Genomic DNA, 26,152 nt, shown 5'->3' with positions numbered 1-26,152 from the left:
TCATTCGATGATGTTCAAATACTAGTCTTGCTTGATTGTCCTCAAATTTTGCTTTAAAAAATAAACCAAAAAAAGCATGTTTTCTCTACCCACCTCCCGCTTCAATTTAGCCCATCAATGATCTAACCAGAGAGTGAGTTCAGATTTGGATGTTCTTCTACTTTTTTTTTTTAATATTTTATTTATTTGACAGACAGAGACATAGAGAGAGGGAACACAAGCAGGGGGAGTGGGAGAGGGAGAAGCAGGCTTCCCGCTGAGCAGGGAGCCTGATACGGGGCTGGATCCCAGGACCCTGGGATCATGACCTGAGCCGAAGGCAGACGCTTAACAACTGAGCCACCCAGGCACCCCTGGATGTTCTTCTATTTTTAAGAACTACTTTTACTTGGAAAATAGGAAGATTTTGATTTTCAATCCATAAAAGGAGTTGTGTCCTACAACGTAATCTGCAGCTAAGCTCCATATAGCCGAAGATAAGAACTCATCCCCCTTATGACCCGGTGGGAGGGAAATCCAGGTTTTTCTCTTGAATGTTTACTCAAATATGAATGAAAGAGAAAAACTGTGGGAAGGGGGAATCAGAGATCCTAATGTGTTACTATAACATGGATTAATACTACTTACTTTCCCATACAATTAATCAAGTCATAGTGTAATATTAGATTCAAACAGTTCCGTCCTGAGAATACAGGGTAAGTGGGGCTTAGGTGGGGGCTCAGGATGGAAGACAGTGGATTTGTCTTGAAGCTGTATTTACAGAGCAAAAGCACTGTGTTTAGTTTGGGTGGCTTGGGGTTGGACTGGCTAAATTCTTGTTGTCACCATTGGACTTGAAAGAACACATTCATATTATAGTGCGGTTTACCCCAGGCAGCATTTGTAAATCTGCATTTAAATGCTTTCATCACCTACCAGAGAAGATATCTGAATGGAATATTGCCTTTTGAGACATAAAAATCAATTAAAAATATATGTATCATAGACTGACCAATTCACTAAGTTACTCCATTTGTTTCAGTTACTCTGCTCTCATTTTCTAGATCCAAATATCAGAGGCAAACATAAAATTACTTCGTTCAATAATCAAGATTTGTTCCTAGATGCGCTAATGGAATTTCTGATTGCCGATAAACAATAATTTATTACTTAGCGATAGTAGAGATTCAATCATATTTACTTTAATGGTTTGCAAAAACAGAATCTGACAAGCACCAGGGTATGAAATAAGTGATTAGAGTCAATACTCTTATTTTAATCTCCAATTAACAGGTCATTTCTATCTTTGTAATCCTTAAAAAAAAAAAAGAAAAAAAGCACCATTCAAGTTATAGGTTAAAGAAAGGTTCGGTAGAAACACAGATACATAGATAATTCATCTAATGAAAGACCCAGCCTGCCAGGAGCTATTTCTCTTATCAGACACGGCATTCTTCCTTTGTACTGCTATGCATTAACCGTAGGCTATCTGGGACTTTGGTGGGGAGAATTTTTTTAGAAATCAATTCTCCCGGTATTTGACTTTGATTACTAAACCGAAAGAAAGGAAAATTATTTCACTTTCAAACAGAACCACGTGCAGAGGCAGGCGCTTGGTAATTTTTAGCTATTTATTTGCTTGATGCTTTTTCCAGCAATTTCGACTGTAATGACTATAATATCCATCTGTTTGAAATGGAAATTGGTTAAGCCACTGGATCCTTTTTGGATTCTTACAATAGATCATCTACCTGCTTTGAATGAAATGTGCTAGCTAAGGCTCTGAGGAAATAACGTTTTAGATATATGCAAGACGTTTTAGATATATGCTAGCTAAGGCTCTGAGGAAATAATGTTTTAGATATATGCAACGTTTTAGATATATGTCACTCCGCGTTCGTGTTCATTCCCGTCTCCTACAAGGGTGCATTCTTCCGGGAGGCTGGGAAGGGGTAAACTACATTTCCCAGAGTTCCTTGCAGTTAGGGTTCTGGGCACATATCGGGTTGCTAGTTTGTTTTTGTTGTTGGTAGCTGTGTTCAGTCACTGGCTTCCCGGGTGGAGTGTAGCAGCTTCTCTCGTCACTGTGCTCTTGATTGTCAGCAGTTCCGGTGGTGGCCCTGATTCCCAGCCCCCACACGGTGGCAATGATGGCAGCAGCCCCCCGGGGGGCCCAGTTCAGCAGTGCTGCCTGGGTGTCACCCCTAGAGCTCAGCCTGGATCCTCGTCTCTCCTTTCAGTGGCAACCTTTCCTTCCAGCCTTCTTGTGAGTACCTAACTCCCATGTGAAACCCCGGTCGGCTTCCAGTAGCTAGGATAGTTTCTATTATCTGCAGCCTCCCTGGTCCAGGGAAGAAGGCAGAGATGAGGACACTCAGTGCACAAGGCAGCAGGTCTGCCTGGGGAGAACTGCAAGAAGGAAAAAGTTTGTGTCCATCTGACACCTACAGTTAACCATGAAGAACAGGAAGAAGGTCAAGGGCCATACGATACAGAACTACCCAAATGAGGTCAACACTGTGGGGCCTGAGGTTAAAGCCAGAGCATAATTATAAAGGCTGAGAAATAATTATGGGGGCCCCTAGAGAGAGAAAAAAAAACATTAAGGAAAAAATGACAAAGAGGGGAGAGAAGAAGGAAAAAGAAGGGAACAGGGAATAAGAGCGAATAAAACCATGCATATGGTGGAGAGAATCAGATGCCAAATTCTTCACTGAGCTTGCCTGGATGGTGCTGGGGAGCAATGCCCCAAGGAGGCATGCTGCTCCCTGCCGCCACCCGGAGGCCCATGTCACAGCTTCTCAGAGCTAGGCTCAGGCTTCTCACATCCAGACTCAGGAGGCCTTTCCACGGGTGAAATGCAAGCGCGTCAGTCCCGACAGCTCTTGAATAGATATATAGATTCAAACTGGATCAATATACCTATTTGTATATTTCCAGTTCTCCTGTATACATATATAGGACAAATAAATTTGTATTTATGTATATAGGATGGCGGGAAATATGTAAAATACGTATATTAAACACAAAATCTGTTAGATTTTTTAAAAAGGAAATTAATCCCAATGGTTTTAAAGTCGGACACAGTAATGCAAAGAGCTGACGAACTAGTCAATTAGGTTTAGGTTCTGATCAGCTTAAAAAAATGACTGTAAATATTCTTTTGATAATTCAATAGAGTAGTCTGAAAGCCTAAGGTAAGAGGTTTACACAAAACAATTAAGAGTTCTACTGAGACTGTAATCCTTGATAGAAAAGAAAATGTGTCTCACAGCAGAGGCCTACTGTTCCAGCCTCATTCACAACATTGCCCCTTCGTCAAAGATACCTGTGCTCTCCTGGGCCCGCCCCTACAGTACCTGAGCGTGCAGAGTCCCCCTACGGTACCTGAGCGCGCAGAGTCCCCCTACAGTATACCTACACGTGCGGAGTCTCTGCAGGGGCTGTTCCTTACATATTAAAGGCTCTTCCTTCCCCCAAGAAAGGACCTTCCTTCACAACCCCAACATCCTGCCGGAAGCAAGCATTCCTGACATCCCTCCCATCCTAGGTCAAATTCCCTGTTTCTGCCCTTGACATTTTCCCTGCCTCGCACTGAGCGCAAGTGTAATTACAGGTTTACGTATGTCTTACCAGCAGACCTGTGCTCCACGGGAGGTTAGGTCTGAGTCTCTTGCTCTTGCATTCTGAAGGCTTAGCGTGGAGCCTTAGGTGCCCAGGCAATGCTGAACGAGTGAAAAGCTGAGGGAACGTTATTGCTGCCTCATCCCCAAAGTCCAAGTACCCCACTGCAAAATACGTAACTGCCCCTCGGGAAACTAGGATTATTATCATTTTATGAGGGCCATACTTCTAATGGCATTAACAGAAACGAGCCAATGACATGTTTAAATTCTATTTCAGAATTTCACTTGGTCATCTCTCCCTCCCCTTAACTATCTCATCATTATTTCCAAAAACCACCACAGGTAACTTCTTTAACCCTAGATAAGCCAAAGGCCTGTCTCAGGTGGAGGATATGCGGATTTGACGGTGCACCTCTAGCTCCCAGAGGACGCGAACTCCTAGGAGTCCAGTGTATACCACAGTGTATACTATGAGAGCATACTAAGTATACCAGGACAGGAGAATTGACCGGAATATTCAGTGCCACGGTCAATTACACAGCAACCCCTCCAGAGCCCCCAGGAGACGACATTGAACTCAACACATTTCTCCTTGTAAGACTGCTCACAATGTGCTGACTGCATACTCAGGATTATATACAAATTATTTTATTTGCTTCTCACAGCCACGTCGGGAAGTCTCATGATGGCCATTTCACAGATGAGGAAATGGCTCAGAGATGGGATTCACTCCAGGGGATCCAATGCAGACTCTAAATTCCTTCTTGAGTGGTTACAAGTTTGCCTGGATGGGAAGTAAATACCCAAAGTGAATGATGTCAACTCCTTCTGGATACCTCTCAGCTAGGGGCTCTATGCTACGTATTCTCTTATGACATCAAGAGAAGAAAATCACAAAAGCTGAAGGACATGCAGTTGGCCATTTAGCACCGCGATGCTGGCAGACCTTCCAGGGACCAAACTATACCAGAATCAGGCTCCATTTTTATTCCTTCAGTCTGTTCTTTTCTTTTTTTTTTTTTTTAAGATTGATTGATTGGTTGATTGATTGATTTAGAGAGACTGTGAGTCAGGGGAGGGGCAGAGGGAGAGAATGTTCAAGCGGACTCCCTGCTGGGTGTGGAGCCCTATCCGCGACTCGATCTCATAACCTTGAGATCATGACCTGAACGGAAACTAGGAGTCGGCAGCTTACCCGACTGAGCCACCCATGTGCCCCCAGTCTGTTCTTAAATAAACCCCCAGCATCTTAATACTTTCATGCCAGTCTTCTCAGAGCACTTCCTCATTTACATACAAGTAGAAAGGTAAGATTGCCCAGACCAGTGCTCACAGCCTCATCTCAACAATGCACTATATACACCAAGAGCTAAATCACAATGAGAGCTTGACTCAATTCCTATTTAAAATACACAGTAGAACATCACCATGCAGTAAACACAAAGACTTAGTTGCATGTTTTTCTCAACATTAAGGTCCTGTATATGCCCAAACGGGCTGGTCCTTTGCGCCTTCTTCAAAGCAGTGATAGAGCCTTCATCATAATGTGTTTCAAACTTTGGATACTAGTTCTCTAAAGGTGCATAAGAATTATTTACAGTGACATGCCTATAAGTATTCACATGCCCACCTGCCAGAAATACTATAAGCATTAATACCTTCTTTAGAGTCCTCTGAATCCCCAGTAAGATTTGGCTTTAGAAAACCCACATAAACATAGACCTAAGATTTACTGGGAAAGCACCTCGGCCTCTCCCACTTGCAAACAGAATTAACCATGCATAGTATGTTCAATTTCATATCCTGCCGGTAAGTAAAATTTTATTAAAACCTTGAACTGCCTTGGTGATTTGGATATATTAAAACACACACACACACAAAAGGACAAATTATTTCCGAAGAACATCACTACAGCAATTGAACCTTTCTAGAGATAGACTTTCTTTTGAATTAAAAGAAGAGCCTATGGAGAGCTCCCTTCTCAAGTCTGACCAAACGCATTAATAAAGCAGTAGCCTCTGGAGCGGATTCCTTAGTGAGGAGATGCTTTCCAACTTGTCAAGGGTCCCCTTTAGAAGAAGTTATCTGCACTCAGTGGCCATCAGGGAGTCATTTTCATTCCTCGTAAATGATCCTCCCCTCTGAGCTCCTCTAAAGATCCTTCACCAGCATTGGAGAGTCCTTTACACTGCATTTTCCGTCAGGCATCAAGGACAGAAAAATCTACAGTCCTCCCTTCTCTAAACTTCAGACCAAATTAACCATTCATTAGCCAGTAATGTCAAGGATTCTATATGCTAATGAGTCACGTGACTGATACTACATTTAACCACTGGAAGGCGTTAAATGCCAATTGTTGCCTGTAATACTGCTAATAACCTAAACCTCAAAACGATATAGATACTTTCTAGCTCTTTGCCCACACGAAATGTTCAATATACATTTAAAATTCATGCATACCAACCGATATAAAGCTTTGCACGCGGATGTTTACAGCCTTACCCTCTTTCTACATAAAGCGTTTGTCTGCTTACGATACTTACCACAAAGAACTCAGGTAATACCATGAGATACACCTACGGCAAATATTACGCAAATCCTACCGTCTCGTTTTGAAATTCCTTCTTAAACTGGTATTTTTGTCGTCAGCTTTGGCTATTTCAGTAAGTTCTTTCAGATCACCTAAAAAATATTCTGACAAACTTTCTGGTTTTAAGTTCTTAGTTCACTGCCTCCTGCTAGTTAAAAATCAGTTCCCAGTGGTAGCTTCTAAAGGGAGAGATACACGTGTATTCCATGAAAATACAAATTCATTTTCACCTTTAAGACACTAAACATGTCCCCTGCAGCTCTTGAGTTCTGATTTACCCGGTGTTAACATCTGAAGCACCTCCCGCAATCCCCTACGGCGAGGCAGGCTCTCCCGTTCAGATCACGTCTAAGTTTTCAAGGTAAACAGGTCACTCTCGGCGACTGGAACGACAGAGGAAGAGCACGAACTCACCTAGGCGGTCAGACCCCGGGCGCGGGGACCCGAGCGCGCGAAGCGACCTGTCGCGCCCCCTCCTCCCGGTGTGCTGGGGGAAGGCGGGCGCAGGACCGGCAGAACTAGGGTGGCAAAGAGGCTCGCCGCCGCTCCCCTCTGCAGACCATTGTCAGCACCACGGTCGCCGGCGCTTTCCGCACGGTATGGGGGCGGGAGACTCTACGGAACCGAATAGTTGCAAGGCTCTCCCGGAGCCGGGGGAGAGAAAGCCGCTTTTGCATCAGAGCCGGGGGCCGTACCTGGTGCAACTTCCACCCCTTGACCTATTTTAGAGTGCGAGAGCGAAAGCAATCGGGAAAAACAGACGGAGCGCGCGCGGGGGAGCGGGGCGCCGGGACGCGCGTGCCCGAGCGGGAGCGCGCGCCCGCCGGGCCGGGGCTTCCAAAGAGAAGTTACGGCGAGGGCGCCGGAGGCCTCCCGGGCCGCGGCTCGGCGGGCAGACCTCGGGGCCGGCCCCCTCCGCCCGCTCCTCCCGCCGCGGCCCGGGGCCAGGTGTCGCCCGCCCTCCTCCGCGCGCGCTCCGCGCGGGAAGCGCCGTTCCCGGGGCTCGGGGGCCTTCGGGCGGGCGGCGCGACAGCAGCTGGGTGACCGCCGGCGGCCCCGGGCGCGCGATTCCCCGCCCCCACCGCCATCCCCGCCTCCCCGACCCGCCCTCACCTCTCCGGAGGCGGCGCTTGGGCTCCGGCAGTCAGGGGCTCGAGGCCCGCGGCGCCTCCAGGCCCGGAGGGCTGACGGCCTCAGAGGGGCGGCGGGCGCGGCGCGGAGCGGGGAGAGTGTCGCCTCCCCGGCCCGGTGCCCTGGGAACGCCCCGCCCGAACGTGCTCGGGAAGTGAGGCTCTGCGGCTCGCGCCCGGCCTGGGGATGGGGGTGACCTTCCTGCCTTCTTCCCAGGCTCTTCTCATCCGTCTTTCCCGGCGTGGCCCGTCCTGTGTGGGAGAGGACACCGCTGGGGCGAGTGCACCTGGCCGGCCGGGAGCACAGCAACGCAGTACCTGGGGTGACAACAACGTGACGCTTTAGCGCGTCTTTTCTCGCTGGATTCTTGCAACCCCCTACTTCCACGGGGATGAGCCCCCTGGGTTTATGGGATAATCGAAAATCAAAGGGATTAAGTCCAAGGTGCCAATGCCAGAGTTTCCAGGTCTTTTCACTGAAACAGGGTGCTTAACCTGTTAAGAGTTTTGCAAAACTAGCCCCCATCAAAATAGCATCTATCAGAAGGAGGGATGGAACTTAGGTTAGAAGTTTGTGCTAAAATCGGACACATTGCCTCCCCGCCCCCCCCACCCACCCTCTTGCTTCTGTAACAATAGGGTTTAACTACTTTCTGCCAGGTCCTTAGCGTGATAATCATCAACCCCTATTGTAGACAACTCACTAATCATCAGAGGCCTGTGTACTTTAAAAAAAAATGCACGTGCCCAGTAATTGCTCTGTTGCCCTGTGTGTATGAATTTGATGTTCCTGATGCCAAGCAGGAGGGAGGGAACTTCATGTTGAGCTGTTTTCCAGGCGTGGTTTTTTGTGGGGACCCTACTATAGGGCTCGCATAGACACTGGTGTATTTAAGATGCTACTAGGAAGGCGGGTGAAGATCAGCATACATAGTTTGTGATTCTGAAATAATTTGCTAGCGCAACAGTATATTGGGGTAGGGAAGGGAACCTTTGCTTGGGCATCTTTATCACCATGCCCAGGATAATCAAATTGACATTTCCTTTTTCTATGGAACTCTGCCTTTTGCATTTAAAAGGGGAAACAAAAAATCATGAGCCTGATTTTACATGTTCTTCTTGAGCTGGTTGCCAGCCCACTGAAGTGCCACTGCTCATTTTTCTTTCTATTCAATGGAGCTACAAATGCAGTCTGTCCTTGGGTGCAAGATATATACTGGATACTGTGATGTTCCTTGCCATTTTCTAACAGTGTAGCAGGCAACAAGGCGTACCTCAATTAGTGTAGTGACTTGCACATAATAGATGCCTAATAAATATTTGTCAAGTGAATGGGGTCTCAACAGACTGTGATAAATACAAAAGTGGGCTGTTTTAAATTCTTCAGGAAAGCATGAGGGAAATCAGTTATAGGTGATGTGGTCAGGGAAGGCATCCTGGAAGTGGTGACAGGTGCAGGATCTTGATACGGAGAATCGGCGAAGGAATGGAAGTAAGAAAGTCTGTTTACTATGTTTTTGAGATATGGCAGAGACAGAGGTTCTTAACATTTTGTAGGCGCATATAAAAATCTGAGAGAAGCTTTGGAACTCTCCTATATAAAAAGCAAATGTAAAAAGATTTGCATACATTTTCTGGGATTTCACGGACTGGCTTAAAGCAGATTTGTGGAATCCCTAGAGGTCTGTAGACTTGAGTTACCATTTCCTTGTTTGGAGGCAGGGAGAAAAATAGAAGAGATTATTCTGTTTAAGGCCATCATAAGAGGCATTTCCATGGCCACCAACAGCATTTGGGTACTGACTAGGGAAGTAGAAAGAGAAGTGTGCTATAAAGGAAATTTGTACAATAGAGAAGTATGGCACTCCCTCTCTTGAAGCTAGGACATAGCATTTGTATTCTTTTTGTACCTGAGAATTTCACTTTCATCTCTCAGCAAAAAGATAAATGAAAATATGACTGTCAAACACTGGCAATTGCCGGTGCTGGGTGGGTACACGGAGGGGGAGGATGGGCAGGGTATTGCATTATCTCATTTGTGATGTTGGACATTTTTCATGAAAAAAATTTTAATTAATTTTTACTGTCCAGTAGACATAACCAATTCTCTGACATTTCTTAATTTGGCTTGTTAAAATAGAAATTTTGGGGCGCCTGGGTGGCTCAGTTGGTTAAGCCACTGCCTTCGGCTCAGGTCATGATCCTGGGGTCCTGGGATCGAGTCCCGCATTGGGCTCCCTGCTCAGCAAGGAGTCTGCTTCTCCCTCTAACCCTCCCCCCTCTCATGCTCTCTCTCTCAAATAAATAAAATCTTTTAAAAAATAAAATAAAATAGAAATTTTGTATTAACAATTTTTTTAAAGAAATAATACAAGCATGCCAGTGGTGCCAAACATAAGATTCCCGTAGTCTCACCTTATCCACATTTTCACTTTCCGTGGTCTCAGTTACCTGGCCATCAATTAGTCCAGAAGCAGGTGCTCCTCCTTCTGACGCATCAGAACATCAGTGGTCACCTGACCATGCTTCAGGGCGCTGGGGTCATTCCGCACACCTCCTTACCTCTCCTCGCCATTTTATCATCTCACATCATCATCATAAGGGTGAGTGCTGAACAATCAAATATCTTGAGAGACAGACACTACTTTCACATAACTTCTATTACAGTATAGTGTTATAATTGTTCCAATCTCTTACTGTGCCCAACTCATAAATTAAGCTTTACCAGAGGCACGTGTATATAAGAAAAAATATAGTATACGTAGGGTTCTGTACTATCCTCAGTTTCAGGCATCCACTGGGGGTCTTGGAAGGTATCCCCTGTTGAGAAGGGGGATGCCTGTATTATTAATAAGTAGAGTCTATATAGAAAGCAGGTATTCTCTTTTTTGTTTTTTTTTATTTCATTTTATTTTATTTTATTATGTTATGTTAATCACCATACATTATCTCATTAGTTTTTGATGTAGTGTTCCATGATTCATTGTTTGCGTATAACACCCAGTGCTCCATGCAGAACGTGCCCTCTTTAATACCCATCACCAGGCTAATCCATCCCCCCATCCCCTCCCCTCTAAAACCCTCAGTTTGTTTTTCAGAGTCTATAGTCTCTCATGGTTCGTCTCCCCCTCTGATTCCCCCCCCTTCATTTTTCCCTTCCTACTATCTTCTTCTTCTTTTTTTTTAAAATATATATAGAGATTATTTGTTTCAGAGGTACAGGTCTGTGATTCATCAGTCTTACACAATTCACAGCGCTCACCAAAGCACATACCCTCCCCAATGTCTATCACCCAGCCACCCCATCCCTCCCACCCCCCACCACTCCAACAACCCTCAGTTTGTTTCCTGAGATTATTCTCTTATAGTTAATCATGAACTGTGTTGGTGATGGTCTCAACAGAAGTTAGACCACTGTGGAACATTTAACAAGTATTCTGTTTCTTTCTAAACATATACTTAACTGTATTGTATATTGCTTAGTTAACTAAATTACTTTATTATATATATATATTTATATATCATAATTTATATCTTATATGTATTATATATAGAGTGATTATATATAATGTAAATATAGAAAATATGTTCTATCAAAAATGTAGCATGAATATATAAATATGTATAATATTGTCTTATGTATTATTATGTCCTATGTTTTATTATCATATACGATTATTATTACGTAGCTTAGCTCAGTTCCTTTATTAATTAACTCTGGGTCTGGCGTGTGCCTCTTGAGAGGCAGGTGGCAGCCCGGGTTCTCTGAGTATCTGCCCTGTGCCCTTCGGAGAAAGGCAGTGACGGTGGCTCTTCACACATAGGAACCACACTTACTATCACATGACTAACCCAACAAAGGATTCGTGTCCGTCTAAAGGAGCTGTCTAGTTTGTCCTGTGGCCTATAAGGTGATGGCTGGGAGCGGGCCACCAGACAGATACGTGCTGAAGAGGGTGAGACCTGATGAGAGCTTTGCCTGAGTGTCTCAGAGGCAAGGCCTGGATTTGAACCCAGGCAGCGAGGACTCCAGAGCCCGTGTTCTTAACCACTCTGTTCACTGCCCCAAGAGAGGCAAAGACGGAGTTAAACTGAGCCAAACACATGACCGAGTCACACTGGGTCAGCAGTGGGTGCCTTGACAACTGGGGACCTCCGCTCTACCCTCCCTGGGGTGCGTTTCCTCCTAGACCTTCCAGGACCTTCTGAGTTGCTTGTGGCTGTGGAGAGCACGGCTTGTTCTTCCTTACTTTCTCATGTCGCTTCATAATAAGTAAGTAATATCCACGTAGAGAACCTGTTTCTCTCCTTTATGACCTGAGTGGGCACAACTGCGTGACGGCGTCCCGGCCATGGGCAGCACGGCCATGACAGAAAGGGGGAGCTGTTCGCGGTGCCGTTTTTTTAGTGGTCTTCTTTCCTCCTAATAAAACCAGATGATTCCTTCTTAGAGATGTTATTTGAAATCAGATTTCTGCAAATCAAATCGTATTTTTTAACCGAAAAATTTTTTGGTAAAGTAAATCTTTTTCCACAAAAAATCACACTTGTTTTCTCTGAGCTATTATGAAAACTGTATCCAGAATTTAGCCGTTATTATTTTTCACCATTGATTTAATGGACACATGGGAGGAAATGTAATCAATAAATACTAAAACCAAATTATTTCATGTCCCTTCTGCTTGAGATCCAATAGCAGCCCTCCACTGCTTTCTAAATACCACAAATAGGCCACAGTGCCCCTCACAGCCTGGCCCCGACCTACCTCTCTGGAGAGTTCTCCAGCTTATTTAGCCTCAATTCCACACCCGTAGTTTCTTAAGTTATGGCATTAATGTACAAATTCATGTCAGCTGTTTTCCTAGAGCTTGTGACTATTTATTTATTTGGTTCTCATTGCCTGTCACAGTTCTTACTTGGCATTTAGTTAGAGCTTAATGCATATATTTGAATCAGTTAATTTGCATACATTGCGATAAGCCTCAAACTATGTTGCATGATACTTACATAACTGTTTTATTCATTTCAACTTTGGCTATCTACTACATGAAAAGCCCTCATCTGAGTACTGGCTATTAACCACTTCGGTGCTTATCTATTATTACTATAATGGGGACTTTAAAAAAACATTGTTGTGTTCTTCCCTTCATTTCTCCTCCTTTCAAAGTCATTCCGTATTTTTGAGTGATTTTAACTAGTTTAGCATGATAATACCTTGGTGCATAAGAAAACAGGACCTCTCAACACGTGGAATTGTAAACAGAGGTGAGGTGAGCCACTGGATTACAGGAGGAAATTGTACTGTGCTCCCAGAATGATCACCGGAGGAGACTGGAGATAAAACCGTCTGACAACAGGGATAGAAAAGGCTTTGTGACCTCATTGGTTTCAAAGGATTCCCCATAATAAACCAGTCAGACTGGCCGGGGGATCAAGGAGCTCACTGCTGTTGATACTATAAATCAGCACATCCTAGGAATGGAAGCGCTAACCAGAAGCTGTCTTTGGCATTTGGGGCGAGCATGCCCAGGGGTCAGTATGCCCTCCACTCAGTCCTAAACCCTACACTTCCCCAGCCACTCTGGTGCCAACAGAATCTGGGGCTCCTGCCTTTACCCAAAGAACTGGTATTCTCCAGACCCATGAAGTTTTCAAGTCCTCCTTGGGGTAAACAGTGAATTTCCCAGCATGGAGGATAAGACAGTTTCTTCTCTGATAGGGTTTTATGGGTTTTCTGTCTTCCTGAACTATGTAAAAAATAGCCCTGCCAAAAATTGCAATGCTTCTCAAGCACCTGTCCTTGGTTTTCTGCTTTTCTCTCTTCATCATCTTTCCCTGGACGGCTTCATCCACCTTTATAACTGCCAGCAGAATTTCTGTGTAGATGAATAAAAAATCTGTGCCTCGGAGCTGGTCTTCTTATAAACCTCCAGATCCACATTGCTGACATTCTGCTTGACATCTCTCTCAGGGTGACCTCAGTGCATTTGAATCTGAGATCCTATGCCCTATTGATCTAACCCAGTGACTCTTTTCTTTCTCCTAGGAACCCCTGGCATGCCTGGCACATCCTTAAGCTCTCTGCTTCTCCTTGTCCTTCTCATCCCATTGCCAGCCACCACTGGCCAATGTTATCTCTGTAATACTTTTACTTATCCACTTCTCACCCTTCTTGTTGTTGCTACCGTAGATGTTTTTGTCCTATTACTTCTCACCTAGACGATGATAGTAATTGTTAGATCTGGTCTCCTGACTTTCAAGGCCATCTCTTCCTCAAAACCTTTTAGCTTATATCTGGAATTAATCTCTCTGTCCCGAGCATTTATCAGTCTTTATGTATACCCCAGGTATGACAATTATCACTAACTTTTGTAAAAAGTACTTGTTCATTCATTTATTTATTCAACGAGTATTCATTGAACATTTATTATGTGCCAGGTACTGTGCTAGGAAAGCAATGGTGAGCAAAATGGATAAATACCTACCCCCATGGAACTTATGGTCTAGTGGGATGGCTGCCATTAATCAAATAATTACAGACATCACAAAGAAAATGTGTAGTTCGCCAGGCGCCTGGGTGGCTCAGTCGTTAAGCGTCTGCCTTCAGCTCAGGTCATGGTCCCAGGGTCCTGGGATCGAGTCCCACATCGGGCTCCCTGCTCAGCAGGGAGTCTGCTTCTCCCTCTCCCACTCCCCCTGCTTGTGCTCTCTCTCCCTGTCAAATAAATAGGTAAAAAATCTTTAAAAAAAAAATGTGTAGTTCCCAACTGAAACAAGTCCCTGGAAGGAAGATTACAGAATGTCATCAAAACTCATGTGTCCCATCTGTCGCTAAAGGGAACACAGCAGCTGAATTTATCCTGTGCCCTCAGAGGCTAGCCCGGAGCTGAGACTATGGAGGTGTTTAATAAGTTTTTGCTGAAGGAACAGATCCATCTCCTTCTGATGTATAAGTGCGTGACACTTTCTGTGTCACGGTGTTGGATAAAATACCCAGCAGGTGCTTCCTTGGATGCTGATCTCAATTTATTTTTGTTTCCATGATCACAGACCCAAGGGTCATCTATCTCCAAATGCACCCTGTTTCTCTGCCGGCGTGACAACATGTAAATTCTTGTGCTTCTAGCAGTGTTATCAAGAACATTCTTTGCTGTTCTTACTCTCACTCATAATATGCTGTTCTTACCAGCACAAGCCCATGGTCCTTCTGCCTTATAGTGCATAATGTTTGTGGAGGATGTAAGACAACATTGTATCTTTTGCATCAGGGGGCACCCGTGTCATCCTCCACTATCCTTTGTGTCATTTTTCTACTTCGTCCCCACCTCTGGAGTGGTTTGGGTATTCCATCTGCATCCTTTTTCTAATTTCTGCCTTGTTGCTCTTTCATAAGCTTCTGTTTGTAATTTTTGTAATCTTGTAATTTTTGGAGTCAGCTTTTAGCTGGAACAGTGAGTGACACATGTCTCCTGGTCTGTTTCTCTCTCTCTCTCTCTCACTGTGCTGTTATGTAATTTTTTGCAAGAAACACTCTCAGACACAGAATCTCAGGTATGATTTTTTTTTTTTTGGTATGTGTTGTTTGTTTTTGACTTGGAGTGGAGAGGGAATGGGAAAGATGACCTTTTTTGTCATGGTAGGGAAAGAAAGACTATAAAAAATAAATTCCAAGAACAGAGAACATGTTATAAAAAAAAAAAAAAAGGAATATCTAGCATGTAGAAAAAATACAGAGCCATGATTTTGAAGACAATTTAGTGACCTGGAAATACAATATAATGTTAAATGAAAAAGCATTTTGGTCGCTTTTGTAAATATTGTAGATTTACATATATGTATGGGGAAAATACTGGACCATGTATACTGAAATGTTAATAGTGATTTCCTCTGGATGATGGAATTTTCATTTTTAAATTCTTCTATACATTTTTTAAGATTTTATTTATTTATTTGAGAGGGGAAGTGCACAAGCAGGGGGAAGAGTGTGTGGCAGAGGAGGAAGGAGAAGCAGACTCCCTGCTGAGCGGGGAGCCTGATGTGGGACTTGATCCCAGGACCCTGGGATCACCACCTGAGCCAAAGGCAAATGCTTAACCAACAGAGCCACCCAGGCGCCCCTCTTCTATACATCTTTTTTTTTAAAGAGAAAGGGATTACATGTAGTTTCAGAGCAAAACATATTCCTGTTTGTAGCCACTACTCTTGTCCTCATGGATTTTATTGATATTATATCCCTGCTGTTACCAATCAAGTGTGTGAGAAGCAGTATCAACACGTGGAAAGCTGTCTTGTTCCTTTTTTTAAATATTATTTTAAATTCTTGAGTGCAGTAATGCAAGTAAGTCTACTTGTTTTAAAGATAGCATTCACAATTACCACAGCATTCGTTACCCAAAAGCTACTCATGGTACCATCAAAGACACAGATATGTGCCCCCATCTTGTACTGTAGCTCAGTTACTTGTCCTGTTACATCCTGTTTGTCAGATAAGGTGAAATGTCGGCTCCCCGGCTAAGTATCTTGATTGCATCTACCTATTGGTAATGGTAATCTTGAGTTCATATGGAAGTCAGTTCTAGGAAAAGTGGTGTATGTGTGTATCTGTGCCCTTTGGTGTGTGTGTGTGTGTGTGTGTGTGTGTGTGTGTGTGTTCCTGGGGATTTGATAGTCTGGGGAAAATGAAAGGTGACTTTTGATGTGGTTGTTTTTATTTTTCTTTAATGATATTTTTGGAACCTTTGGGGGTACTACTTTGGAAAAAAAATTAGAATAAATTAGCATTTAAGATTAGGCACTGATATATGTTACCAGAAGTTAACTTACTGTAAAATAGTTTCATAAAACTATGCAATAAGAAAATTTTTTAGAAAATTAATTGCAGTTGTCAAAGTACAACTATTATCTTCCGAGAAGAAGCAAGACAATAAATACCATGCTACCACAATCCTAGTGAAAAACCAGAGTTCTTTAACCCTGATCTGAGTGAAGGTCTCTGAATCTGAGATCACACCTGAAAAGTAAGAGTTAAGTTACAGGATCACTGAGGGTCCTGCACCAGTCTTAAAACAGAAAGCATTGTTTGGAGCGCCTGGGTGGCTCAGTCGTTAAGCGTCTGCCTTTGGCTCAGGTCATGATCCCAGGGTCCTGGGATGGAGCCCCGCATCAGGCTCCCTGCTGGGCGGGGAGTTTGCTTCTCCCTCTCCTACCCCGCCCCCCCCCCCCCCGCTTGTGTTCCCTCTCTAGCTCTCTCTCTCTCTGTCAAATAAATAAATAAAATCTTAAAAAAAAAAAAGCATTTTTTTAAAAGATTTATTTATTTATTTGAGAGAGAGAGAGCGTGAGAGCAGGGGAGGGGTAGAGGGAGAGAATCCCAAGCAGACTCCCACTGAGCACAGAGCCCAGCGCCAGGCTCCATCTCATGAGCCATGAGATCAGGACCTGAGCTGAATCCACGAGTTGGATGCTCAACAGACTGAGCCACCCAGGCCCCCCAAAACAGAAAGCACTTTTGTTTGGATCTAGTAAGTTTTAAATTAAGAAGGGATTTGGTTCTTCTTTATCTTACTCATTTATGATCAAGTCAGTTCTAAGAACAATGGAAAAGTAGATTGAGGAGGACAAATTTGAGCAGGAGGTTCCTGTTTTCCAAGCTGGATTTCAAAGGCTCGGAAGTGGAGTTAACAGCTGGTAGTAGCCTCTATTTAACTTATGTGAAGAATTTCTGAAGAACTTGCTGTGTGGAAGAGGAAAGAGACAAATTCTGTGAGGCTCCAGAGGGCAGACTTGGGCCAGCCAAAGTGAATTATAGGGAAGAATGAGGAAGATATTTCTAAAGTTTGAACTGCCTGAAAGCAGGGCTCCTTCAAGAATTACACTTCTTGGGATGCCTGGGTGGCTCAGTCGGCAGTCAGCATCTGCCTTTGGCTCAGGTCATGATCTCAGGGTCTGGTCCTGGGATCGAGTCCCACATCCGGCTCCTTGCTCATCGGGGAGTCTGCTTCTCCATCTGCCTGCCACTTCCCCTGCTTGTGCTCTTGCTCTCTCTCTCTCTCTCTCTGACAAATAAATAAATAAAATATTTTTTATAAAAAAAAGAGTTACACTTCTTTGTCACTGGACAGGCAGACAAGGAGGCCAGCTCACTTACTGCTCATGTTTGCAGAGGAAATCCACACATCAGAGAGCACGCCATGCCTCAGAGATTCCTCAAAATCCTCTCCAGAGCTGGGATTCTTTGATGTGCTGTTGACAAAGGATATTAAGCAGTGATGGAACACAAAGTCTGTTCAGGTGTTTGGACAAAGAGCAACCCAGCCTTTGCAAGTCTAATTTCTCCTCCCTCCTCCAGATGGTTTCATCTTCTGTATTATGGGACTGACACTGGTTTTGTCTGGAAACAGCAGTCCAGCCAAGATATAAAAGAACATGGAAAGGGGTCCCAAAGATGGGTTTCAGCCCATTGTTAAGAACTTGGCTGAGACCAGAGCAGGGAATATGCTTTAGCATACGGGTAATCAGGGAAAACCACGCCCTTGGTTTGGCATAAGACTGTGCTCACAGTGCTGAGCTGGAATTTGTACCTCGTTTTTCTCATTTAACATGAAAGAAGAAAAGGAAATAAAATAGGCAAATGAAGATAATCAGTAAGAAGGTGATTAAAAGCATTAAAAAAATCCAACTGAGCAATCCAAATAATCACAAGAAGCCCAATAAGGATATTTGGGTTTGGGGGGTTTTGTTTTGTTTTGTTTTGTGTTGCCTAAAAGCAAAATTAAATAGCTATCACCCAATAAGAATAACACACCAAGAGAAAATGTCTTTCTAAGGGGAAGATTGCAGGTGAAATGGCCCAGTGGTTACGTCACTGCCAAGGGGCAGACAGGTGGGAGAGCCCTCTGCCCGTGCGTTTTCTATTACTGCAGGAGAAAACATGCCTATCATTTCCAACAGTGGCTCTTTCATTCCCCAAAGGCAAAAGCTTGTCCACACTAACCGTTCTGGCCACATACACACAAAGGTAATGTAATATAGGTAGGCTTCCCGCATGAGCTCGATTCTTTCTGATCAGAAATCAAATTAGTAGAACCTGAAGAGGACAATGTAAGAGAAATGTCAAGCACAATTTTCTGTGTCCAAACTGAATACATGTTAAATGAATCCTCTTCACACGAGAGTTAACTTGACTGAAGAAATGTTCATCGGAAAGAGAAAGCCATCTTGCATGGAAATAAAAATGAACTTTTTTTTCAAAAATTCAATCTATACTTAAATTCGTAAATTATAGTATATGTATAAATTAGATGTATTAAAGCCCCAGCTTTGAAGCAAATCTGAAATGGCTTGGAGTTCTAGAGCTCTGTATCTCCGATTGTCATGTTCAACTGTTAGTGAAAGTTGACGTTAGAGATTATTTGGAATTATTCCAGCATGTATTGATTCAGGCTCCAGGTGCATATTAGAGAAAGAAGGAGGAAAACAAGGATTTGAAATCATATTTTAGCTCTTTACCACCAAGCTATTACTAAAAGAGAAAAAAAAAAGTCTCAAAGCAAACAAAACCAAACAAAATTATTTGCTTCTTAGGAGATTAATCTTTAATGTTGCTGGCCAATTATACTAACATAAGAATAAAGCAAAGAGTTTCCCTAGGGAAGTCTCCCTGTCTTTATGAGAAAATAACATAAAAGAATCCCATCATGTTAATAAAGCAATTATGTGTGCATACCAAGTTTAAAAGATGTAAGGGCTTTTTGAGATAATAGAGAGCATGTGAAAGAAACCAATGTTTAAAAATATCTGAAAATTTAGAATTATATGAAAAACAAAATAAAATCCATAACTGCACCAGTTAAAGACATCATTATTTTTTTTTAAGATTTTATTTATTTATTTGACAGGGAAAGAGAGCATAAGCAGGGGAGAGGCAGAGGGAGACGGAGAAGCAGGCTCCCCACTCAGTGCACGCTTGTGCTTTCTCCCTCTTTCTCTTTCTAAAACAAACAAACAAAAAATCACCATGACGGCTATGTGAACTGCATCTTCCCTCAGAGAACAAATACTACTCTCTGGTTAACATCTTCCAGTTTCTTTTTCACAGCTCTGAGTTTTAAAGGGCCAATACATTTGTCTCTGTGTTTGGGGAGTAGGATACGCCTACCTTCCAATTATATATGGAAACCCAGTGAACACTATATCTGGGGTTTCTTTATAGTAATATGACATGAATCATAAACTGAAATCATGTAAAGGATTGCTCTGTCTTTTGGCACTTACCATACCTTACATTGTGTTATTGCTCTCATTATAGGTAAGTCCTGATCCCTGCCTGAATTGCCAACCCCTTCAATAGATTATATCATTTCTTGCATTTCAGAATCTAGCACTTCATCTTGCACAATAGTTATTCAACATTTGCTTGCGATATGCATGACGGTGAATCTGTTGAGTGTATCAGTTCTTTAATACTAAATACTTAAATGCTAAACAGTAGTCCCCTTACATGAATTAGGCTTTATAGATAATCTTGAGTCTAGCAGAGATAATACTTAGTGATCAACAAACCAGCTCCATTTACCTGCTCGGCACATGGGGAGATTGCACAGCCCAGCCTCCTTTTCTGTTAAATGGGACCATGTTCCTGTGACTTAATTCTGGCCAAAAGAATGTGCACAGAAGTGATGGATGCCTTTGCAGTGTTGGTCCTTACTCCCTACAACCTCCTCTGTGACATGACTTCTCTCTCTGTCTCTCTCTCTCTCTCACATACACACACACGTACACACATGCACACACACAGAATTCGTATGGAAAACAGAACTCTTAGAATCATAGGCCCGTGAATCTCCATGTGAATACTAAACTTGACTGTGAGACTTGGGGGTTGTTTGTTACGGCATCCAATATCCTAGCATGTTGATTGTGTACTGGGGTTCGGTGATGCACTATGCCGGGATGTTTTCTCTTCCCTTTGCTCTTACTCTTTCTTCTACCTGTTGTTCCCTGGATCCATGTCCTTACCTATTAAAACCCTACACATGACTCAGCACAAATGTCCCTTGTTTGAAGCTTTGTTTCCTATCAGAGGCAGAATAGTCTTGCTAAACGGTCACAGAGCTTTGTTACCTTACTGTACGTTCCTAGCTGAGTGATGGTCGCCATTGTATCCCTAGTGCTTTGCCCAGTGGTTGGCCTTTATTAGCACCCAGTAATACATGTCAACAAATGGATGGATGGATGGACAGGTGGATGGATGGATGGACGGACAGATGGATGGATGGATGGATGAGTGGGTTTCATTTCTTCCACAGGTTTGATAAATTCCTTGTGTGTAGGATCATGGCTCCTTTATCTTTATACTTCTCAGTGACAGGCATAGAACCTAGCACATGGGAGTCCCTTAAAAATGTTTGGGGAGTGGCTAATGTGACATTGACAATGATAGAGGTGCAATTTTTTTTTCTTAGACTAGGTGTTCAATGGAGTTTTAGAATTCTTCAAATATTTAGTAACTTTCACAGATGGGAAATTTATCACTAAATTTGACCCCAATTCCTCCAGTTCCAATTTCAATTCTTCCATGATTCTCAGTTACCCTATACTCACAGCACTTTTGAGCAGGAGGAAGTTCAGTTTTCATAAGCTATTTCTGTCTGATTGATGTATTTACAGAAGAGATGGCAATGATTCAACTGCTCTAAATCAATACGGCTGCATGATTTCAGGAAAGACAAGATTTTTAGAGTCTTCTATCATATAGTCCTTTTCCTGTGTGGTTTCTGTAATTGATCACAGATTCATGCTTGTATGGAGGTGGAAAAATGGGGATATAATTATTGGGGGAGAAATTAGGAAGGTGGCAGTAGGAGATGCTGCTTCTATTACTGAAGGCTCAGTAGTTAGCCCTGTAAATAGAAAAGAGAATACAAAGTATTTTCCGAATATAAAATCAAGAAATATGTATCTTGTAAGTAAGTAAGGTGGTGAAAATTACATGAAATTAATTCTGAAAAGTATAGCCATTATCCAAAATATAAACACGATCTGATTCCAGGAAACGCAACTAAGCCTTGAAAATGCCCACCATGGCCGTGTTGAACAGCCCCAAATTATGCCCTGAAATATGAAAATATGTATCTATTGCCAAATATTATAAGGACAGCAAAATAAGCTTTTCCATTTTCATGGCACAAATAATATCCAACTATATTTTGGTAAAAATTTACAATAAGGAAGATGTACAGGGGGGGGAAAAGGGCCCTTTTCACAACCTCCTTCTCACCTCATACATTCCTCTTCCCAGAAGTAACCTTTGGTAAGGGTGCATGTTGTCCCTCTGGACTTCTGAACGGTCACCAATGCACACGTTTGCCTATGCAGAGGTGACAGGTGTGACAGGGAACAGTTCTTCCCTAAATGTCGTCTGCCTGCATGTATCATTCTGCAACTCGTTTTATCTATTCCACCACTGTGTCTTGAAAACTCTTCGCAATCCGTACACATAGCTTTGCCTCGTTCTTTTTAACTGCCGCTGTGGCGTCCATCATGTGGATTTGCAATATTTTATTTAACCATCTCTCTATTGATAGAGATTTACATCATCTCTGCCCTCATCATGATGAACTGCCATAATGAAAAAAATCATTGCATTTGTGTGTGTGTGTGTGTGTGTGTGTGTGTGTGCATGTATGAGTGTCCCTGCAGATTGGAAAGTGAACAGTGGAGTATCTGTATAAATACCAAAGCATATTTAGAGTATATTTAAAATTTTGGTGAATGTTCCTCAGTGCCCTTCCACAAAAATCCCACCTATGTATTGTCCCAATTACAGTGTATGAGAGTACTCCCTTGTCACTTCTGGACATTAAAAGTCTTTATAATTTTTTTTTGCCAATTTTCTAGATTTAAAAACAACCCTCATTGTTCCTTCCATTTGCATTCCTCTAATTGTTAAGGAGGTTGAACAACTTTTGCCATCTATAGTTCTTTTGTGAGTTACTTAACTCATTTCACTTTCTCTGATTTCACTGGGTTGGGGTTTTTTTTTCTTATTGATTTGAAAGAGACTTTATAAATTCTAGATAATCCTTTGTTTGCTATAAATGTTGCAAATATTTTCTCCCAGTCAGTTACAAGTCTTTTTAATTTTGTTTGTGTATCTTTGGTCATATAACAGCTTTAAATTTTTAGGTAAATCTTTTTTTGAGCAATGGCTTCTGGGATTTGCATTTTGCTTATAAAACCTTTCTCCTTCCCATGATTATAAAAATACTTGCCTGTATGTTCTTATTTTGTTATTGTTGTTGTTGTTGCTGCTGTTAGGGTTCAAGATAAGGATTATGGTCAACACAGCGGAGGGAATGCCTCACTGACTGGCCATCCCACCCTGCTTCTAGACTTCCATATAACTAGGGTTTGGGGATGTGAGTCTAGTTCTACCAATAAGAGGTACTTACAAAAGACTTGTATTTGAACTGAGTTATTTAGAGAGAGAGGAGAAAAACAGTGCATGGGCGTGTCTTTACAGGCTTGGATCCTGGTGGAGGCAGCAAATTCTGGAAGCAGCAGTGATGGTGGCTACTCCTAATTTGACAGATGGATTCCTGTTTCGGCAGCTTGCTGAGATGGCAAAGGGGTATGGTTCTGAGCAACAGCTGTGGTCTCGCTTCCTGATTCTGTAGCCTCTTCTTGTAGTTCACGCATCAGTTCCCTTGGCTGTTTAGTTCTGTGATGTGGCTTTGGTAGGCATTCCTGGAAATGCAGCCTGGAATCTTTTTCTTCACTTACTCACTACAACATTTTGTGAACTCTACATCCTCCTTATTAAATTCCTTAAAAAAAAAAAAAAAAGATTTATTTATTTATTTTAAAGAGAGAGAATCCCCTTACATAAAATCTTAAAAAGAAAAGAACTATATTTTCCAAAACAACAACAACAAATAATGAGAGGAATGGCATTATTTTACATTTTTTAAAAGATTTATTTATTTATTTTTAGAGAGAGGGAGAGAGGGAGCTGGGGGGAGGGGCAGAGAGAGAGGGAGAGAGAGAGAATCCTGAGCAGACTCCCCACTGAGCACTGAGTCCAACTCAGAGCTTGATCTCACAACCCTGAGATCATGACCTGAGCTGAAATCAAGAGTCAGATGCTTAACCAACTGAGCCACCCAAGTGCCCCAATATTTTACAGTTTTGAAAATCTCTTTAATATCTGGCTTAATAAAAAAGAGTAGGTTTCCTATATCTGCTTCTTCATCCAGTCTGCTGTGATAATGCTGTCTACATTGAAATGTGTGAAAAAAAAATGGCCTCACACAGATATGTGCTTGGGAAAGGAAAGTGTTTTAATAACATTTTCAGGTAAGTGTGGATATTTTTCTTTGATAATACACCACAACTTGATATAGAGTAGTTTCATGAGGTTAGTAAAAATGTGGAATCTGAAATCTTATCAATGAAATTTTTATAGTCTAATTCATTAAAATCCATTGATCTGCCTTGCACTTTTAATATATTTTTACCCATACATTTTGCAACACGATACATAGGTCATTTGGCAAGTATTACTGAGTTATGTTGACCATCCAAATATTAATAGATTTCTTAAGCAAAATTTAAAAATTCTACTCATTAATATCACCACCGATCTCATCAGAAAAGTTGTCAAGTATTGGAAGGCTGACAAAGTAATGCATAGTGAATACACGTTCTCCAAAATTTTAATTTTCACTTAAGAACTTAAATTTTATCATGAGCAATAAACACTGTCAGTTGTTTTCTTTGAAGCAATAGGTCTACTTCATTCCATTTTCAAGAAAATGTTTGCCAAATACCTAAGTCTGAATAACCATAGTTTTCTATAATTTGTTCTTTCAAGTAAAAATAGTGCTCCATGGGGCACCTGGGTGGCTCAGTCAGTTAAGGGTCACCCTTTAGCTCAGGTCATGATTCCAGGGTCCTGGGATCGAGCCCCACATTAGGCTCCCTGCTCAGTGGGGAGCCTGCTTCTCCCTCTCCCCTTGCTCCTCCCCCCTGCTCGTTCTCTCTCTCTCTCCAATAAGTAAATAAAATCTTAAAAAAACATAGTGCTCCATGAACAAAGTAGATGAGTTATTTAAAAAAAAAAAAACAACTTTGAGTTAATAGAGCTTTTTGGAGTTCAGAATCAAAGATAAGGAATTGTAGATCTGAACTACACATACTTCGTTACTGATACCTACATGTCTTTTCAGGGATTCTCTTGATGGGCTGAATAATCAGTTTATTTGACAAGTATATACTGAGCACCTGCCATGTGCCAGACACTGTCGTTCTTGGTCTCAACTATAACAAAACAAAGCCGTGAAGCTTAGATTTTAATGAGGTGAGGCAGATTATAAACATGTAAACAGATAAATATAGTCCCAAATATGAGGAAAACTGAAGTACAATGCAGACATAAAAAATGACAGAGGTGTGATCGAGGGGATAGGGTGAAGTGGGACAGGTGTGGATGGAGGGTGAGGGGCAGTGCTATTTCACTAGGGTACTCAGGGGAGGCTGCCTTGGCCTTCGGCTAGAGATCTGTATGAAGTATGGCAGCAAGCAAGGTAAGTATCTACGGGCTACTCTGGGCACAGTGGACAGCAGGTGGTCTAGAAGCAGGTATGTTCTAGCGTGTTTGAGGACCTGTGAGGCCAGAGTTGCTACATCAGAAAGAGCAAGGAAGAGCATGGAAGGAGAGCTTGCTGCCAGATCAAGTCTCGGAAGGACTTGGGATCCCATTCAAGCATTGGCACACCATTTTGTGATAGTATTGAGCAGGGTCGTGGCATGATAAGGTTTATGATTAACAGAATTACTCTGGCTTTTGAGTGGTGAAATAAGGGAGTGTACTGGGTCATGGGGCCTGGGGCTCAGTATCCCTACCTCTTTTTAGAGAACCTCCCTATCCTGCAGAGACGAGAAAGCTGAAAACCACATCCCCCATGATAGAGGTTCTGCCCATCAGGTGCATTTGCATGAGATTTAGTAAGGGAAAGGCCATGAGCCATTTGGTTTTTCTGTTTTCTGCTGGAAAGTATCATTGCCAGGAGAAGTGACTTCTGATCACGGTGGTGTTTTGTTTGTGGCAAAGCAGCATAGCACTGGATGCGTGTGCTTGCCAGTTGAGAGATTGTAGAAGTGGTAACAGCTCCCTTGGTGGCCTGGTTCTACAATGGATCATCAAAGTTTTCATTGGGGGCTCAAACTGGCATTTGCTTCTTCGGTCCTCCTACTGATTCTACAAGCCATTAAAATGGCTTCTAGTAAATTTCTTTCTGCTACACTCACAAGATTAGATTCTGGTCTCTGCCCCAATAGAGGGAGCCAAGGTGGAGACTGGAAGCCTAATTAGGAGGCTATTTATTCTTGCAAAGAGAGATGATGGCGGGATGCTGCAGGTGCTAGTGGTGAGAAGTGTTTAATTCCGAATACATTGTAGAGGTGGAGCCCACAGGATTTTGATGGATTGGATGCTCAGTGAAAGAGATTGAGGATTGTCAAGGATGATTACAAGGCTTCTGAACCTGGGCAACTGAATTAACTGTGGTACCATTTTCTAAGATGGCAAATTTTAGGGGTAGGCCAGGTTTGAAGAGAAAAAAAATACGGAATTTAATTATGGGCAAGTAGGAGATGCCTGTTAGATATTCACATGGATATATGGTATAGACAGGTGAACACGAGAGATCAAAGTTTGTGGGAAAGGCTAAAACTGGAATTTATAAATGTGGGAGTCTTCAGTACGCAAATACTATGGATGAGATTGCCTGTAGAGGAAGTGTGGGGAGAAGAGAAGAAAAGAGGGG

The 26,152-nt window shown here is 42.5% G+C and overlaps 1 protein-coding gene across 5 annotated transcripts in view; it reads right to left on the bottom strand.

Moving 5' to 3' along the window:
- Positions 1–7,603, bottom strand: part of TRMT9B (tRNA methyltransferase 9B (putative)) — a 60,660-nt gene extending 53,057 nt beyond the window's left edge. For 2 of the 5 annotated variants that reach the window (XM_078069669.1, XM_036077098.2), the window contains exons 1-2: positions 6,891–7,261; positions 6,426–6,578 (exon numbers count right to left, since the gene is read on the bottom strand). The gene's annotated coding sequence lies outside the window, so the exon portion shown is untranslated. Of the gene's footprint in view, positions 1–6,425; positions 6,579–6,609; positions 7,262–7,308 lie in introns of those variants that run through there. The other 3 variants (XM_078069670.1, XM_036077106.2, XM_036077088.2) reach the window with 3 other exon arrangements.
- Positions 7,604–26,152: the final 18,549 nt, after the last annotated feature.

The sequence above is a fragment of the Halichoerus grypus genome, chromosome 3 (genome assembly GCF_964656455.1).
Source record: "Halichoerus grypus chromosome 3, mHalGry1.hap1.1, whole genome shotgun sequence".
Lineage (NCBI taxonomy): Eukaryota > Metazoa > Chordata > Mammalia > Carnivora > Phocidae > Halichoerus > Halichoerus grypus.
Note: the sequence above shows the minus strand (reverse complement) of the source record. Positions and strands in the feature narration are given on the sequence as shown.